Raw genomic sequence first — 19542 nt, 5'->3', positions numbered from 1 at the left:
AGAAAAAGGAGAGGATGGATAAAATATCATTCTAACATAAAGCAGACATTCCGTAAATGTTAGTTATCTAGCTTTTGGGGTAGTTTTACTTCATGTCTGGAATGCAGAACATTTTAAACTTTGAAAATGAAGATTTTTCCAAAATTTTGCCAATTTTTTTCCAGAATGAAATGCAAAACTTATCACTTAAATTATCATGAAGTACAATGTGTCTCGAGAAAACAATCTCAAAATCACCTAGATATGTTAAAGCATTCCGAAGTTATAACCAATTATCGTAAGATATGTCAGATTCGGAAAATCGAGTCTGGTCATTGAGCTGAAAACAAGCGTTGGTGATAAGGAGTTAAGAAGCCCAGAACTCTACTTTCCAATAGGATCTCTTTTCCCATTTAAAATATAGTTGCATTTCAAAAATGTTTCCATCATTACACTTATATTTGTGCTTTTAAAATGCATTATTTGTAATCACAAAATTTATATGTATGTGAAAAATACCCTTTGAAGGGCATTTTAAAAAGTGCAATAGACCTTTGAGATAAAGATTTATAAAAACTAGTGCAGTCTGTACTATGTGCAGTTTGGCTGTGGAGTGTGCAGAGTGCGCCAGATTCATCAAAACTGGTGCCTGGTCTTCATTAATCTGTCGCCCCCTGCACTGCTCTGAAAGTGGGCACCATTTTTTTTTTACCGCACTTTGTTCATGCTGCAGAAATGTGGCATGGACAGAATTATAATAATTATCTTTATTTATATATTCCGTAGCGCTTTACTTGCGAACGTCAGTAAAAAATGTGGCGCAGACTCTAACACCCCTTTAGGTGCACATTTTTCTGTCTTGTTTGAATACGTAAATACGTGTGAAAGCAGTTTGCACATTGTTTTCAGTGCAAAGTTGTTTTCTGGCGCAAAAACTTTAATAAATGTGGCCCACTGTGTAGACATAGAATCCCCACAGACCAATGGATGCATGTAGAGGCACACATTAGGACATTTTATTTTGAATTGGAAACTATATATATATATATATATATATATATATATATATATATATATATATATATGATCCAATAGGGATTCCATATTCTTTTCACTGACTACTTGGATAATGCAACCTGTGATATACCGGTATTAAAAAAATGAAGGCAAGGTAAATGGGGAAACATATAGGATAGAAAAAGTTTAAACAGGTAAAAAAAAGGAGGCATGAAGAAGAAATAAAGTAAAAAATAAAAAGTAAGAAGAATGAAAAAAGGAGAAAAAAAAGTGATAAAGGCAATAACTAAAACATAGATTAATGGAAATAAATCAGAGTAAGAGAGAAGCTGACAAAGATGTATGTTTTCATTGTGTGAAAAATAAGGAAATAAGGAAATAAGGAAATAAGGAAAATGAATACAAATAACAGAAATGAAGGAAAAAGTTGTGAGGAGGTAGTGTGTGAAGGTTTTACATTTTAGCCATAGAATTCGATGGCAAAGCGCCATGAATCCTCGGTGGAATAAGTCTTAATGAAGGAAGGGCAATGAGGGCCTGAATACATTGCCTAGCAGTGTAAAATTCATCTAATTGGCATAAGATAGTAGTGCAAAGTTTTCTACTTTAATTGGAAAGGGGAAGGGCTTGTTGAAGAATGACACAAGGAGAATGCAGAAAGTTTTTTAGACAAGGAAATGCAGGCAGACCTCCGTGTGCCAGTAAAAGAATTTAATTTAGGGCAATTTGCTCTGCAAGCTGGTCTGCAGCATCTCAAGGGAAAATATGAGAAAAAAAGTAAGAGAGGGCTTGATAAAATCACCAGGCACATGCAATCTCTATAGAATACATTTTAGCGTGTTAAATCTGCCCAAACAATATGATTTTTTTCATTTAAGTTACAACTACAGAAACACCATTTCACAATAGAAATTGGGGATTTTTTATTGATGAAGGGCAGCAAGGGGGCATTTTAAGACTTTAAAAACTGTGTTGTACTGTTAGATTGTAGCAGTTTACAATCTTGAGCTAGCAAGCTATAGCCTACATGAGAGTCTTCTACAGTGTTATGAGAAAGAAAGCGGCATCATATCATTAGATCCTGTAATGGGTTATCTTTACAGATCCATTAAAGAGATGCAGCTTTACAAAGTCAATTGTATTATTGTCACGGGTGCTCCTGCAACCCATGTTTCGGGTCACAGGCACACACATGTATCCCCGGGTCGAGGTACCTCAGTGCGGCAGCTACAGGGTTACTCACCCGTCCACGCTCCAGTGACAGATCCTGTGGTCGGACGCTGCCCTGATATATAGCCTGCCTCTTTGTTCCCTGCCGAATCTTTGTGCCCTTTTGCCTGAGAAAAAGCGTTATATTGAGACTACAGGCAGCCCCTACTTAAGAACACCAGACTTACAGACGAAACCCTAGTTACAAATGGACTTCTGGATGTTGGTAATTTATTGTACTTTAGCCCTAGGCTACAATAAACAGCTATAACAGCTGTTAAAGTTGTCTGCAATTAAGCTTTATTACAATCCAACATTTTTAAAATCCAATTGTCACAGAGACAAAAAAAATTTGTCTGGAGTTACAATTACAAAATATACAGTTCCGACTTACATACAAATTTAACTTAAGAACAAACCTACAGAGCCTATCTTGTATGTAACCCAGAGGCTGCCTGTATTGGGATCTATCCATTGTGACCTCTGCTCTGTTTCCTGCCTGTCCTGACCTCCTGCCTGACTACAACTGCCTGCCTTTTCTGTACCTTGGCCACTACTACGTGTAAGTTGCCCCTATGGAGCGAGCTGGTGGTATCCCGCCGCTGCAAGTCCAACCGGCTTTGCGGCAGGCTTTGGTGACTACCAGGTGCCACTAAGACTCCACTCCCAGGCATGGTCGTATGTCACTGTTCACAGTGGTTCAGAGGGTACACCACCTCCTATTCTGTCAATCCACCTCTGATCCTGACAATTCTACTACAGTGTTTCCCCGAAAGTAAGACAGTGTCTTAGATTCTTTTTACCCTCAAAAGTCCCACTATGTCTTACTTTCGGGGTATGTCTTATATTGGAAAAAAAAAGTTGATTTTTGTTTTAACCATAAAATTAACATTTATTAACAACCTGAAGAGTATGGTATTCACCACAAAACAGTTTTATAAAAGCAAGTGCCAAGAATTATACAGTGTGGGGGGAGGTTATACAGTGTGAGTAGGGGAATTATACAGTGTGAGTAGGGGCATTATACAGTGCAGGGGGTGGTTATACAGTGTGGGTGGGTTATACAGAGTAGGGGCATTATACAGTGCAGGGGGGGATGTGTGTTTTAACACAAATCATAGAACTGTGCAAGCAAACACACTGACACACACTACATTCATACATTATACATGTAAATAGACATGCACACAATGTTCACATATAGAGCAGACATCACACCTACATACACATTACACATAAATATACATACTTTTCAGTGTTCCTGATGGGCACTGAGTGCAGGGCTGAGTAGAGGTTGGTCCAAGCTGACATGTGCTCCAGTAACAAAGACGGCAGCACAGAGCAGGAAGCTGCTGCGGGGTGCACAGTGTGCAGCACATGGACAAAAGGCACTTGAAGCTCTCATCTTTATTAAGTTTATTTAAATTTATTTGTGTGATAGTAAAGAGAATATTATGTGATGTATCAAGAGATGCATAGAAACTCATGAATTAGTTTTTTAATCCACCAATAAGGAGGCTGTATATAATTAATCCATGGGTGGTGGGGCTGTATATAATGAATTTATGGGGGGTGAGGATGCTGAGTATAATGGATCCATGCATTTACTGAAAACTGAGGCTATACCATCCAAGGGTCAACTTAAACCAGTTGCTGGCCCTGATTCCATTCTATAGTTCACCATAGACTTCTTAGGTGCAGTTCACACGTGCGTTTGTTTTACCTCTGTTATTATTATTTGTCACAAAAGTGATAACAGTGGCTGAAACGCTGACAACGGAATTACACTCAGCATGTCAGTTTAGTTCCAGTTGTCGGCTTTTGGGATGGGCGATCCAGCCAGCACATGCCGTGAGTGAACACATTACACTCACTAGTGTATAAGGGGCCTTAGTACTGCTTTGAGCAGAAGCAATACCTGCTTGAAACACTTGGACAGTCTCTACTCACCATGGATTAATTTTAATATGAAGAGATGAAAAGTTTGTTTCTAAGACTACAATGCCAGGAGTATGTCTTGTTTTATTTCTTTTGAAATGTATCCTGATTATTATTGCTCACAAAATGTGTTACAGTTTTATAATCAGTCTAAAGCCTTTGAAATATATAGGCGATATATACAGGCCTCAATAACAGTCCTATCTGTATACTGTTTTCCAGCAACACTTAAAGGTAATTGAGTCTAAGCTCCTGTATTTGGCCATTGTTTTGCATTCTCACGAATCTGGCATGCGGCCTGGGTCTGCTGGGAGGCTCTCATTTTAAGTTTTCATGTTTTGACTTAAGTGATGTGTGGAGATTTGCCAGGTGAATGGGTTAGGTTAATTGAAGCTGCGGATAGAGAACTCTCATATCTCTTTATCTGCATGGGGGAAATTTAGATGAACAATTTCAATGTGTAAGAATTAATAATTTCCTTGTATTATTTTATTGCTCATGTACAGTGTACACCATTAAACAAGTCTCTTCATATGCTTTTAATTTTTTTTTGTTGTACTACATTACATATGAGAGATTGTGTTATACAGTTAGAAATATGTTCCCATAAAAAATATTACTGACCTTGCCCCTATCATACTTACAACCCTTAGTCTTCTCCTGAATACTAGATATAGTACACAAATGTTCGAAATGATGTGTGGTTGTTTCTCAGAGGACTTTTCTAAGAAAGGGAGAGATTATACAGAGACAGAACAATGGAAAATATTTTTACCAGGGCGCAGAATTTCTTGTGTACCCTTATCAAATAACTCAGGATTGTCAAAGGTGAAATCTTGTAGGGTCTTTAACTATTCACAAGGCAATCCTAATTACATGATCTAAAATATTATGGCAGAACTTCATCACATTTAATGTATAGTGTTACAGATATGTAACATAATAATTCTATAGTCACAGATTGCACAGATCAAAAAGTGGTAAGCAGCTCAGAATCAAGGAAGGAACATATTATTATTAGAATGATGGCAAACGGTCCGATTATCGAGCAGCACAGCGAGTATAATGGATCAAGTCCAATGGTGTGTGCACGCCTCCAACAAACCCGATCCACCAGTTTGTAAGGTCAGATATCCAAAAAAATGCAATGAAGCAGCACTCCAGTAAGTATAAAGGTGATCTTTATTAACCCATGGCAAAATAAGGTGCAACGTTTCAGCTCATCCATAGAGCCATTATCCTACTTGATAATGGCTCTATGGATGAGCTGAAACATTGCACCTTATTTTGCCATGGGTGAATAATGATCAGCTTTATACTTACCAAAGTGCTGCCTCATTGCATTTTTTTGGATATTATTAGAATGATGTATCCTAACCACAGTACAGACAATCCCCTACTTAAGGACACCCGACTTACAGACGCCCTTTAATTACAGACAGAGCTCTCTGCCCAATGTGACCTCTGGTGAAGCTCTCTGGATGTTTTATTTTAGTCCCAGGCTGCAATTGTCAGCTGTAAGGTGTCTGTAATGACATTTAATTGATAATCCTTGTTCCCATTACAGCAAAAAATTTTGAAAATCCAATCATCACTGGGACAAAAAAAAAAATTTCCCTGAAGCTACAATTGTAAACTATACATACACATGACTTACATAGTCACACCTTAAGAACCAACTTAAGAACACACCTAAAGAACCTATCTTGTACCTAACCAGGGAACTACCTGTATATAGGATAACAGTATATAAGAAATCAGTCCAAAACATTAAATCCATAAAATGCAAACAGTCTTTAGCCATCAATAATCAAGGCCTGCAAACCATAAAACATACTTCTAAAACCACATGTGTACATAATGTGGTGGTGGTAAACATCCAAGTATTGGTACAAAACAACCATAGTAATAAATCATGCACCACCAAATCTTTGCATATTGCTTGTGACCACAAGGGACCACAAAGACCACCACCACGGCACCCCGACGTATGTTTTGCCGACACTTCGTAATGGTTGGTATACTTGACTCTTTCTGGTATAGGAATTAATATTGTATGGTTATAGGTACAGGTATAGGTAGTAATAATAATTTGTTATTAGAAGGAACCATGTATCAAAACCGTAAGAAAGGGGAGGATTTGCTTATAAATGTGCAGACATAGGCCCAGATTTAATAATAGTGAGGCTAACTGCACTGTGTGCACTGGATTAATGAAGACACACATGAAGCACACTCGACATACATAAATTTGGTGCACAAATACATACTGGAATGCCCTTTTAGGTGCACATTATTGTGTCACAATGGATACAGTGCAGCTGTGACACAATACTGGTGCACAAGCTTCATAAATACATGTGCAAGCAGTTTGGCTGCAAAGACAGCCAGAATACTGGCGCAGAGCCCTTAATAAATGTGGGCTATTGTATTTTCAAATATGTCACCTTTCTTCTTCTTTTGGAAGTCTTTTAGAGCAAGTTCACATATTCTCGTTTGATTTTGAAAACAAATACCAGAGGGAAACGCACAACATGCACTCACATACACCATGAAGAAGAAGGTGAACTCCGGTGGACCTCAGCGGGGAAGCGACACATGCAGGATCTCGGGCGCACAATGATGGTGAATCGCGCCTGACTTCATCTCCATCTTCCAGATTGGGGATCGCGACAGGACCGGGTAAGTAAATGTGCCGGTTTTCCAAAGGCCCAAGGCTCTTTCGTTCTAACCCCTTCATTACAATGTGCATTGTAATGAATGAGGAGGAAAATCCCCATATACTGCCATACTGTAGTATGGCAGTATATGATAGGATCGATCAGACAACCTAGGGTTAAAGTACCCTTGGGAGTCTGAAAAATACTAAAAGTAAAAATTACAAAAAATTTTTAAAAAATTATAATAAAAAACTTAAAAATACAAATCACCTCCCTTTCCCTAGAACTGATATAAATATTAATAAACCGTAAAAATCATAAACACATTAGGTATCCGAAAATGCCCGTTCTATCAACATATAATAACGTTTTTTCACTGCGTAAAGGAAAATAGTAGCCAAAGTTGAAAATAGCCATTTTGCCATTTTGAAAAATATAAAAAAAATCAATAAAAATTAATCAAAAGGTTGCACAGTCCTAAAAATTATAGCAATGAAAATGTCATCAAAATTTGCAAAAAATGACACCACCCACAGCTCCGTTCACCAAAGTATGAAAAAGTTATTGGCGCCAGAAGATGGCAAAATGAAAAAAAAATTTGTACAGGAGGTTTTATTTTTTGTAAATGTATGAAAACATTATAAAACCTATACAAATTTGGTTTCCGCATGATTGCACCAACCCAAAGAATAAAGTAGACATGACATTTGGGACGCACAGTGAAAGCTGTAAAATCCAAGCCCACAAGAAAACGTTGCAAATGCGTTTTTTCACCATTTTCACTGCATTTGGGATTTTTTCCTGCTTCTCAGTACACGGCATGGAATATTCAATACCGTCACTATGAATTGCAATTTGTTACGCAGAAAACAAGCCATCACACAGCTCTTTACATGGAAAAATAAAAAAGTTAGAGATTTTTGAAGGCAGGGAGGGAAAAATGGAAATGCAGAAATGAAAAAGTGCCTTGGCGTTGAGGAGTTAATTTATTCAATACCTCCGTTGAGCTAGCTGTGCAGCCTGGTCCTGCTCCCCTTAAAGTCCCTGGAGCAGGTGAGGAGCAGGACAGGGCGGGTCTGCTAGCACACTGGTGCTCCTGTTACCAAAAAATAAGCCATCACAGAGCTCTTTATGTGGAAAAATAAAAAAGTTATAGATTTTTGAAGGGTGAAAAATGGAAATGAAAAAACTAAAAAGGGCCAGGTTGTTAAAGGGTTAATTGTCAGTTTCCGTAAGGAGAACTCTTACTTTCCGACCACAGTTAGACAAGACAGTCTTAGGCAACATTCACATGACCATCCCCCATAAACGGCAATGTCCGCATGGAGCCCTTCCGCTCTGTACATGGGGAAAAGATAGGACATGACATATCTTGCCCCATGTGCATGGCCCGTGCGCTTTACTTTTCTATGGACTTATGCCTGCCCCAGCTATGACCCGGCGGGCATACGTTCGTGTAAATGTAGCATTATGCTGTACCAGGTATATCACTGTGTCTGATGCTGTATGATACATCTGGTGCAGTGTTAGTGTCATACTTTGCAACTCTTATTAGTTGCCTAAGTATATGACAGTAAGCTGTGGCATAATTTTGGGGCGTTAGCATTATTTTTGGTTCATAGCTGGTGCAAATTTTTGGTGCACATTTTTGTACATAGCCAAACCCCTTTTTATAGGCCTTGCCCACTTTGTCATAATATTTGTGCCTAAAAAACTGTCTAATACCCTTGAGAAATATGACACTGAGAGTTTTCTAGTGCTCAGATTAATTAAAACAACACATTTCTATGCTTTAACCCCTTAACGACTTGGCCTTTTTTAGTTTTTTCACTTCCATTTTTCACACCCCACCTTCAAAAATCTATAACTTTTTTATTTTTCCACATAAAGAGCTCTGTTATGGCTTATTTTCTGCGTAACAAATTGCACTTCGTAGTGACGGTATTTAATATTCCATGGCGCGTACTGGGAAGCGGGAAAAAAATTCCAAATGCAGTGAAAATGGTGAAAAAACACATTTGCGACGTTTTCTTGTGGGCTTGGATTTCACAGCTTTCACTCTGCGTCCCAAATGACATGTCTACTTTATTCTTTGGGTTGCTACGATCACAGGGATACCACATTTGTACAGGTTTTATAATGTTTTCATACATTTAAAACAATTAAAACCACCTGTACAAAATTTTTTTTTTTGATTTTGCCATCTTCTGGCGCTAATAACTTTTTCATACTTTGGTGTACGAAGCTGTGGGTGGTGTCATTTTTTGCGACTTTTGATGGCGTTTTCATTGCTATCATTGTTAGGACTGTGCTACCTTTTGATCACTTTTTATTAATTTTTTTATATTTTCCAAAATGGCAAAAAAATGTCATTTTTGACTTTGGACGCTATTTTCCGTTACGGGGTTAAACGCAGTGAAAAACCGTTATAATATTTTGATAGATTGGACATTTTCGGACGCGGTGATACCTAATGTGTTTATGATTTTTACTGTTTATTAATATTAATATCAGTTCTAGGGAAAGGGGGGTGATTTGAATTTTTAGGTTTTTTTAATATAATTTTTTTTTTTTAACTTTTTTTTACTTTTACTTTAACTATTTTTCAGACTCCCTAGGGTACTTTAACCCTAGGTTGTCTGATCGATCCTACCATATACTGCCATACTGCAATATGGCAGTATATGGGGATTTTACTCCTCATTCATTACAATGTGCTGATAGCACATTGTAATGAATAGGTTAAAACGAGACAGCTTCGGGCCTTCGTGAGGCCCGATGCTGTCATGGCAACGGATCACCGCTCCCCGTGACGTCATCGGGGAGCGGAGATCCGCGCCAAGATGGCGGCGCCCATGCGGCGCCATCTTTTTGAAGCCTCCGGCAGCATTGCCGGAGGCGATCGCGGTGAAAGCACCCGCGATCGGTGCTAGCACCGATCGCGGGTGTTACCGGTAAGCCTTTGCTGCAATATGCAGCAAAGACTTACCGGCTATGGAGAGGGCTCGGCCCGCGAGCCCTCTCCATGCACCGGGACCCGGCGCGCGCCGTACTAGTACGGCGCGCGTCGGGAAGGGGTTAAACCTTATTTTTACATCCTCTCCCCTTGTCTCCCTGATTGGACTTGATAATTTCTTTATAACTTTATTTATAGAAATAATATTGACTCAGGTTGCATAGAAACAATTACTTAGAAGCCACAGATACTGTACATGTACAGAAACGGTGAAAACAAGCGTTTTTTCAATGTAATAAATTTTGACTCCTTACTGGCGGTAGAATTTCCGCATTTCCATCGGATTTTCTGATGTTTTCAGGGATCGCGCCGGGGATTGTGTCGCAGTGTTACACACGATCGGATTTTGGCGCAGCGGTGCCGGGTTTTTTATAAGACACAAATCAAAGGGCGGGCCGTCAGACATTTAAATTGTGTCGCACGGACGGGTAAGTAAATGTGCCCCAATATTTGTAAGAGTAAGCCTTTTTTATGGTCTTCCAGTGTTTTCTCCCTTTAATTTTCATGTTAAATAATAGATAACGCACATTGAAACTGGTTGTTGGTATAGTGAGTTTTATTGCCTGACAGTAATGTTCGAATAAGAGGGCATGTGGCCTCACTGTAATGTTCAGGTAAATTTCCCTGTGCAGCATACAAATTACATGTTAAGATTGTAGCCCCTGATTACAGCTGTCTACATTCTTTTACAAGCACGATTCTAAATAAATAGTTTGTACCTTTCTGTGGAAAGCAAGTTATCATTGATTTTTTTTTGCCTCATGATAGCATTATTTATTGCAATGTAGCCTTGTAGAGATTTCTAATTGAAATTGCAGAACGCAGTACGTAGCTCTCCATATTTTTCATAACCCAAAACATTTATGACACAAATATAACACAATGAAGATAAACCGAATAACATAAGCAATGATCTCAATTGTGCCCCCACCCCATTCTGCTCATGTAATTCTGTGTCATCCTTACAGTAATCATTTTTAGATTTCTCTTCATTAAGTCTTTAAGATGCCAATTTGTCATGAATGAAGATGGAATATATCTCTGGTAAGGACAAATAAATCTCTGATACTCTCTTTGACAGTATGGCAGCATAGTTGCAATGTGCTGGTATTTATAGAAAATTAAAATTTAAGAAAACTATGTGTGTGTATATATATATATATATATATATATATATATATATATATATATATATACACATATATGAACATGGTTTTCACCCATTCACATACACACTCAGTATATATTCTGTGTAATATAATGAGACATCTTCCTACAAATGCTAAGCATAATATAGTGGAGACTCTTGAGATTTCTCATGTCAATCAAAACCTGAAAAAAGCAGGAAAATTGGTTTTGATTGTCTGGATTTTATAGGTTACCTTACAATTCACACGTGATGGTTTTTAAGATGCAGTCTCCAAGAAACAAGTGGCTATGTAAATCCACCAGATGCAGGTTTTGCCATGTGCTGTCAGTGAGGAATGATTAATGAGGATTTGCCCCTTCTGAAAGGACTGTTTGGTACATTGTTCAGGGCATCTGTGGAACTGTCGGGGGAAACAAGGACACAAGTGAACAACCAATTATTTGGCCATCACTGAGGCAGCGTGAAAAAGACATCAACTTGGACACAGAGACAACGCTTTTGTTGTAATCCTGCTTATTTAAGACTCCAGCAACATAAGGGATGCTACCTGTCTCCCTAGGCCAATATTTTATATTCTTGTCACGGGCTACAAAACACATAGTTCCCTTTACAGGATAAAGAGATATGGAAAGAGAAATAAAATCACACCTCAGAACAGGTTATAAATGGCTTACATGAATGACACAAGCCATGTAAAATAAGCAAGAAGGCATATGTGTAATGAGTAATTCATGCTGACTTTTATACATGACAACTTGCTATTCCAAATAGTTATCCTATACAAATATGGCGGCTGCTGCAAAGGTCGTCATGAGGAAGAAATGAAATCATCTGAATGCATATGTAGAAGTATAAATAGAGGACATAAAACATATTTCAAATTTAAGTCTTTAATTGAATTTGAAATAAGAACATTTTAAGATTTATTTAGCGGCATTGCATAGGTAGTAATTCCTAACATAATGCTGGGATTCTATATTCTATATTCTATATTACTGAATTTGAAGAATTTCTTGTTTTACTGGAGCCCCAGGTAGAGTACAGGGACTGTTCATGGCAGCCTGTATTCTCTATAGTATATGTCGCTGTAAGCAGAGACATAACTTGATACATATCTCATCATTCTTATCAGAAAATTTAAATCAATATCAATGTGGCTTTTTATAAACACATAATTATTGAATTTACTTACAAGTCCAGCTATTATCAGATACAAAGGGTGAAAGAAGTATTGAACACACCAATTTAGACTAAGTAAATATGCTTTTAAAGGTTCTATTAAAAGGAAATTCTCACGAGATGTCAGTAACAACCCATCCAATCCACATATCAAAGAAATCAAATCATAGATGTTGATAACGTATGTGTAATAATGACAAATGACAAAGGGAGCCCACTGATTATTTCTCAATATAAAAGTATTTGTTGGTGATCACAACTTCAAGACGCCCCCTAAACGAAGGAACCAGTGTATTGCTTATGGTTTGATTTTGGAACATTCTTCCACACTCTTAATTTCCTTAAGGTTCAGTGTGTTCCTTCTATTAAATCAGCTTTAGATCCCTCCATAGATTTTTCCATTGGATTCAGGTCAGGCTAGGCGATTCAGCTTTAATTTCTTTCTCTCTCATGATGTACGCATTTCAACTACACTCCAAACCGCCATGTATTACCATCTAATATCATTTGAAAACAAAGCAGTGTAGAGCAGCACGTGATTGAAGATTTGGTGGGTGCAGGTCTTCGTAGGGGTTCTGACAGAAACCTTGCTTAACTAGTAGCAACGATGAAGCAGAGACATAACTTGATACATATCTCATCATTCTTATCAGCTTTAATTTCTTTCTCTCTCATGATGTATGCATTTCAACTACACTCCAAACCGCCATGTATTACCATATAATATCATTTGAAAACAAAGCAGTGTAGAGCAGCACGTGATTGAAGATTTGGTGGGTGCAGGTCTTCGTAGGGGTTCTGACAGAAACTTCGCTTAACTAGTAGCAACGATGAAGCAGCACTCCAAGATGAAGAAAAACGAGTTTTATTCCACCATCAAATAGCAATGTTTCACCTTTTACATAAAGGCATTAGCAAGCATATCATGTGATAAGTCAGCTGACTTATATAGTGGGAGGTGATTAGCAACATGTGAACATCATTGTGACATCATAGGTATATGAAAACATTGAAATGTCTATATCTCATTAAATCAGTGTAAGAGTATAATACAAACATCATAATAGGAATGTTACATCTTGATATATAAGCGTGCTCCAAAACTTAAATCCATGACAGAGAGAGTGAGGCATGTGTTGCCATGGTTCCCTGTAAACATAGCTCCGTGACGTCCAGTCAGGGGGACACCCCGATCGCGAGTGTCCAATCAAAAGATCCTATGTGAATAGTGATATATACAAAGGAATGTATATGGAGAAGTACTCAAAGTGTGCAGAGCGGTAACCTCCGATCTCTGAGGTAGCAGAGAATCGCTACACATACTGGCGCCCGCTACAGGAGGGAGACTCGGAGAACACTGTCATGCGCAAACGGGAGCGTAACCCCTTCACGGCCACCTCGCAAGAGAAAATCAGTCCATACATACAGGTATAGGCAACCGGACAACTTTGGTAGGACTAGGACGATCCCAACAGGTGAGACAAACATCAGGATGTGTCGGGTAGGTGCTGCGTGAGCCTCAAGACGGCAGAAAATAGAAGGCACGAATATTCCATTGTTGCCTGATGGCCATAGAGTCCATGCCTCTGTCTGGACGTGTCCAGGTCCCATCCGGGATCGCTGCCTCTTTGGCTGGGTCCACAAGCCCCAAAGGTGCCCAATGGTCCAGTGTTCATCTAGAGTCGGGGAGGTCCAAAATGTGTCCACCTCGGTGTCCATCGGTTGCTGTAGAAAAAATATATATAAAAGGTGAGGCATGTTGAAAAACAAGGGTAAATAGCTCCAAATAAATAATGCGTACTTGTCCATACGAAATGTACTAGTCTATATACTAGAAATCTGGAATAATATCAAGAAAAAAATGTCACATACTGGGATGTTATAAAGCAGGAAATGTGCAGGTCATCAGGGCAAGGAGTAAGCTTAGAAATTGAAGCTAGAGAAAGACATTGAGTGGCAAGTCTCTGTTGAGACCATAAGGATTTAGAGAACGCAGCCTATGTATCCATTGTACCTCCCTTCTTTTTAGTAGCAGTTTATTATCGTAAATTTAAGGTCCTCCAACTGATGACCCATTTCTAGAAAACGGTGAGGTACCGAGAGTTCCGTTTTACCAGTGCGTATACTAGACTTGTGGTTGTTGAGGCGTAGCCTACACTCGGTTGTGGTTTCCCCCACATAAAGAAGATTACAGGGACACTGTAAGACATAGATGACATAGTCACTTCGACAAGTAAGATAAAAGTTAATTTTGAATATTTTACCCGAGGACGGGTGGGTAAATGTTTCTCCCTTATTCATAAACGCCCACCATGCATGGGAAACAGCCTTTGCGAATAGTTTTTTCACTGCTAATGTTAGAAGTGTCAGTTTTAACCAATAAATCCCTCAGGTTTTTATTCCTTTTATAGGAAAACAGAGGTGGTAACTGAAATGCTTGTACCTGTTAATAGCAAGTGCTTAGGATACACCAATATTTGCGAATAATGGTTGCAATCTTAGGACTGTGAGACGTATATGTGGATACCATTGGTATACGAACATTGCTATTTTTGTCGGCAGTGTTTTTGGTCAGTAGAGTCGTTCTGTCCAGGGATTTCACCCTCTCTATGTGTTTATGTGCTAGGGATTTGGGGTAACCTCTTTGGATGAACTTCTTACCCATAGTGTGTAGACCAATTTCTTGTTTGTCTTTGTCATGGATGATTCGCTTCACCCTGAGTAATTGGCTAAAGGGGAGAGAGCGTATCATACCCCTAGGGTGCTGTAAGGTATTACAATATGTGGGTTTTACATATAATTTTGTCCTTAAAGTATTGTTCTCAATATAAACATTAGTGTCAAGGAATTGTAGAGATTTGTCTGAAACAACCATGGTAAATTTAATGTCGGGGTCAACGTTATTCAGAAAGTCAAGAAAATTATTGAGGGATGTACAATCACTCTGCCAAATGGCAAAGACATCGTCTATGTACCTCCACCACTCCAGTATCTGACTGAAGTGGTGGGATACATAGACGAATGTCTCCTCAAGTTCAGCCATGACTATGTTGGCGTAGGCCGGGGCCACATTGGACCCCATGGCCGTTCCGCGCAGTTGCACAAAAAACTCATCATTGAACATAAAGAAATTGCATGTCAGTATGATTTCCAAGAGACCTAAGATAAATTCCTTGCCCTCCTTGGTGTAATTCGATCCAGAGAGGGTCTTGCCCACACTTATTAGGCCACGTTCATGGTTGATAGTCCGCTGTGGATCCTCCTGTTTCCAGGTGTAGACCTTACCGATTGCATAATCTTCTTTGTCTCTGGCCCACTTGTGGCATTTAATTAATATTTAATATCATATACTATATCAAACAATCTTGCAGTATTCTCTATTCCAAATTTTACATTTCTTGTGAGCCACTGATACCACAGTAGTGCCTCAGACAAATATTACACTATAATATATTATTTTGTACATTCTGTCCTTCAAATCATAGGTGCCCTTGGACAAACATGACTATATCAAAAATACTGTGCCTAGTCATGAGTTTAAAGGACATCTGCCTTGTCCTACTAAAAAGTTCCTGAGGAACAATGTTCCTCAAGACTTCGTTTATTATAACTATATGGTTGCAGCATATTAGCTTAGATCATTGCTCCTAGTGATGTCATGGGGAGTGGCGATCTGTTACCATAACAGCTTTGGGTCATTCAAAGACTCAAGGCTGTCTGATTGTAGCCAATGTATTACAATGTGCGATTTGCACAAGATCCCCATATACTGCCTTATAAGTTTGGTGGGATCAATCAGAAAACCTATGGTTAAAGTACCCTAGGGGGTATGAAAAACAGTAAACAAATATATTTAAAAATGTAAAAACAATAAAGAAATAAAAAACCCTAAAAATTCTAATAATTTTCCTAGAACTGATATAAATATATAAAAACAGTAAAAATCATAAACTTATTAGGTAAAGCTGCATCCCAAAATGTCCTAACTATCAAAATATAATAGCCGTTATTCCCAGCATTTAACCACGTAATGAAAAATAGCGCCCAAAGTAAAAAAATGCCACTTTTTCATCATTTTGCAACATATGAAATTTAATAAAAAGCAATGAAAAGGCTGCACAGTCCAAGGTAGCATTGAAAACGTCATATCATCTCACAAAAAATGACACCACCCACAGCTCCGCACACTGAACTATGAAAAAGTTATTAGCGCCAGAAGACTGCAAACTGAAGAATTTTTTATTTTTATTTTGGTAAATGTATTAAAGCATTATAAAACCTATAAATTTGGTATTCCCGTGATCGTACTGACCCAAAAATTAAAGGAGTCATTTGGGCCGTACTGTGAAAGTCGTAAAAACCAAGTCCGCAAGAAAATGGGACATGTTTTTACCAATTTCACTGCATTTGAATTTTTTTCCCACTTCCCAGTACATGGCATGGCATATTAAATACCATCACTATGAATTGCAATTTGTTACATAGAAAACAAGCCCTCCCACAGCTTCCTACATGGAAAAATAAAAAAGTTAGAGATTTTTGAAGGTAGGGAGGGAAAAATGGAAATACAGAAATGTAAAAGTGCATTGGTGTTGAGGAATTAATTTATTCAATACCTTCGTCGGCTAGCAGTGCAGCCTGGTCCTGCTCCCCTTAAAGTGCATGGAGCAGGTGAGGAGCCGGACAGGGCGGGTCTGCTAGCACACTGGGGAAGTGGTGAATAACTTGAAATACGAGGGGCTCTGAGACACTCCAGTGACGTAATTAGCATAATTTTTATAACTCTATTTTGCTACAATCGCGTTACATAGAATTAGAATAAAAGTAGTCCTGAGGAATATTGTTCCTCTGGAACTTCTTAGTAGGACACATCTACCATCAGTAAAACTGATGGTAGATGGCCTTTAAATAAGACTATACATCTGCAGTCCTGGGTAAATTAGAATGCTTGTCAAAGCTATATTTACAGACAGACCGACAGATTTACTGACTAATTTCTACTAAATCTATGGATTTATGATATTGCATTCTCTAATGTTTATATATTTTGCAGTTTTATATTGACTTAATTGGTTATTTTGAAACATCATATTCATATCTAGGCAAGCATAATTTTATGAACTTATACATATTTCTCATAGCTTTTTATTGTCTATCTTTATATTTATTTCAAACTGGCAATGTTTTGGTGACCTGCATCCGGTGAAGGTCACCGAAACATTGCGCTTTGAAATAAATTTTCACTCTGAATTTTGATTGAATTTGGAGTGCTGCTTGCTTTTTGATTTTGATGACAAAGGAGGTTTATGCGCCAGAACCTATGCGAACTTTGCACATTCCCTTACTTGGATAAATAACACTGTGCTGCCTCCATCATTTTTATCTATCTATCTATATATCTATCTTTTTGTCTGTCTATCATAAATAAATTTACATGTATATCTTTTTTTAATGTATAATAATTTTTAAAAATGTCTATAGTATCTGCTATACCTTAAATTTATCTTCAATTCACTTTTCCTTTACAGACACCAGGGGCTATTTAGTAGACGCTCTACATTTGACCAACCCATTCCATTCCATTATTTTACTCATCTTTTGAACCAGCTGAAGCAGCTGAATTGCTTTCTAATTACTGATAGATTTTAGCTGCTGTCTTTCCATGGCTTTTGGCACCACTGTTTCCATACTTCCAGGTGTAATTTCATATTATTACACATAACTTAATTTATGGATGTCTATAGCTTGATTTCTTTTCCAGTGTGGATGGTTTTGGTTGTTATAGACATCTGGTGAGATTTCTATTTCATATTACCTTTGGGTGAATAAAACGTTTGTTTACACTGTAGCCAAACAGCTCATTGTTCACTCATTACAAACCTGTGCTGTGCTGTGTTTTTTTCTACTTGTGACGTAAGCCCGTATGTATGGGGGCCCATGTTTCTGCTGCACAATTTGCGACCAGTTCATGGCCCCTACCCGTTCACGGTGCAATGAACACACAGTGTCTCACTGCACCGTGACCGAGCTGGGCTTTCTATGGAGAGGAGAGGGGATGAGGAGAACTCAATAACCCCCCTTCTCTACACTCGGCCAGGTGCTATGAAACCTAATATACAACTATATTAATCTGCTTCATTCATTCTATTCTATAATATGCTGCCTAGAAAATATACTGAATTCTTATAGTAGAAGGTTAACTGTTTAGTAAAATATTATAATTTGTGTGGCAATTTTCAGGAGTATATAATGCACTTGGATCCACTTCCTTGTGGATCCACTTACTTGTATTGTATTGCCAAATACACTTTTAAAAAAACTCTTTTAGATTTAAATTTTTCTCTTTAGCCTTTTCGTTAGGTTACTGCATTGGTGTAGGTATTAGTACTGGTTGAGAATAACCGATTAAATATATATCATCGACAATAACATTGATCAATAACAAAACATAAATATATTCCACACCAGCTCTGAATTCAGGCAGACACAGACCTCACTGTTTGAATTAGGATGTAGCTTCTCCCTCCATTCTGGCCTTGTCTATTCTGGTCTTCTGTCTAATGGACTTCTCACAAGTGACAACCCTTCTCCATTAGTTACAGAACATCATGGCAACTCCTTCTGGACATGACGTATCTTCAGTTTACATATACACAATGCATCCCTAAAAACATTCCCATAGTAATTTAGTATAGAAACCCACATAGTACTGCAGAACAGCAATACCCCCATAGCAATGTACCACTGCAACCCCCCCAATGGTAATGTATCACAGTCCTGGCCCAGATATGCCATATACACTTGAGTATAAGCCAACCCAAGTATAAGCCAAGACCACTAATTTTAACACAAAACTGGAAAAACCTACTGACTCGAGTATAAGCCGAGGGTGGGAAATGCATTGGTCACAGCCTCCCCAGTATATAGCCAGCAAGCCCCCTGTAGTATATAGCCAGCCACCCCCATTAGTATACATTCTGCAAGCCCCCAGCAGTATATAGCCTGCCAGTCCCCAGTAGAGATGGGCGAATTTGTTAAAAAATTTGATTCAACCCGAATCGAATCATGATGAATCCCATTAAAAACAGGTATTTTCTGGCTGCAGAGATCCTGTGGGTGTTGTAGAATGTTGTGCCATTCTTAAATATGTATAAGGAGCATGGTTTGGTTTTCAACACGCACATGACAGCCACCGCTCTTAGAACCGTTTCACTCTTCAATTCCATGGGCACTTACAGAGGTCAACTTCACCAAACAAGTGAAGCGGGAATGCAACCTGACAAGGTAACGTCTGTGCCAGCTTGAAAGGACTGAACTGGGGGCCACGATCCCTCTATAACATCAAAGAGTGCAATCTTTTTACACTGACATCAGATGATTCCATAGATGACGAC

At 38.4% G+C, this 19542-nt stretch overlaps 2 long non-coding RNA genes across 3 annotated transcripts in view; one reads left to right on the top strand and one right to left on the bottom strand.

Annotated features, from left to right (window-relative positions):
• LOC140121846 (uncharacterized) overlaps positions 1–19542 on the top strand; it is a 238583-nt gene that overhangs the window by 199780 nt on the left and 19261 nt on the right. The window lies entirely within an intron of this gene.
• The window catches only part of LOC140121845 (uncharacterized), a 39249-nt gene continuing 32731 nt past the window's right edge, over positions 13025–19542 (bottom strand). Inside the window, exon 3 of the long non-coding RNA XR_011854202.1 lies at positions 13025–13873. This is a non-coding gene — a long non-coding RNA (uncharacterized lncRNA). The remainder of the gene's footprint in view (positions 13874–19542) is intronic.

This window comes from Engystomops pustulosus, chromosome 3, assembly GCF_040894005.1.
Source record: "Engystomops pustulosus chromosome 3, aEngPut4.maternal, whole genome shotgun sequence".
In the NCBI taxonomy this organism is placed as follows: domain Eukaryota; kingdom Metazoa; phylum Chordata; class Amphibia; order Anura; family Leptodactylidae; genus Engystomops; species Engystomops pustulosus.
Note: the sequence above shows the minus strand (reverse complement) of the source record. Positions and strands in the feature narration are given on the sequence as shown.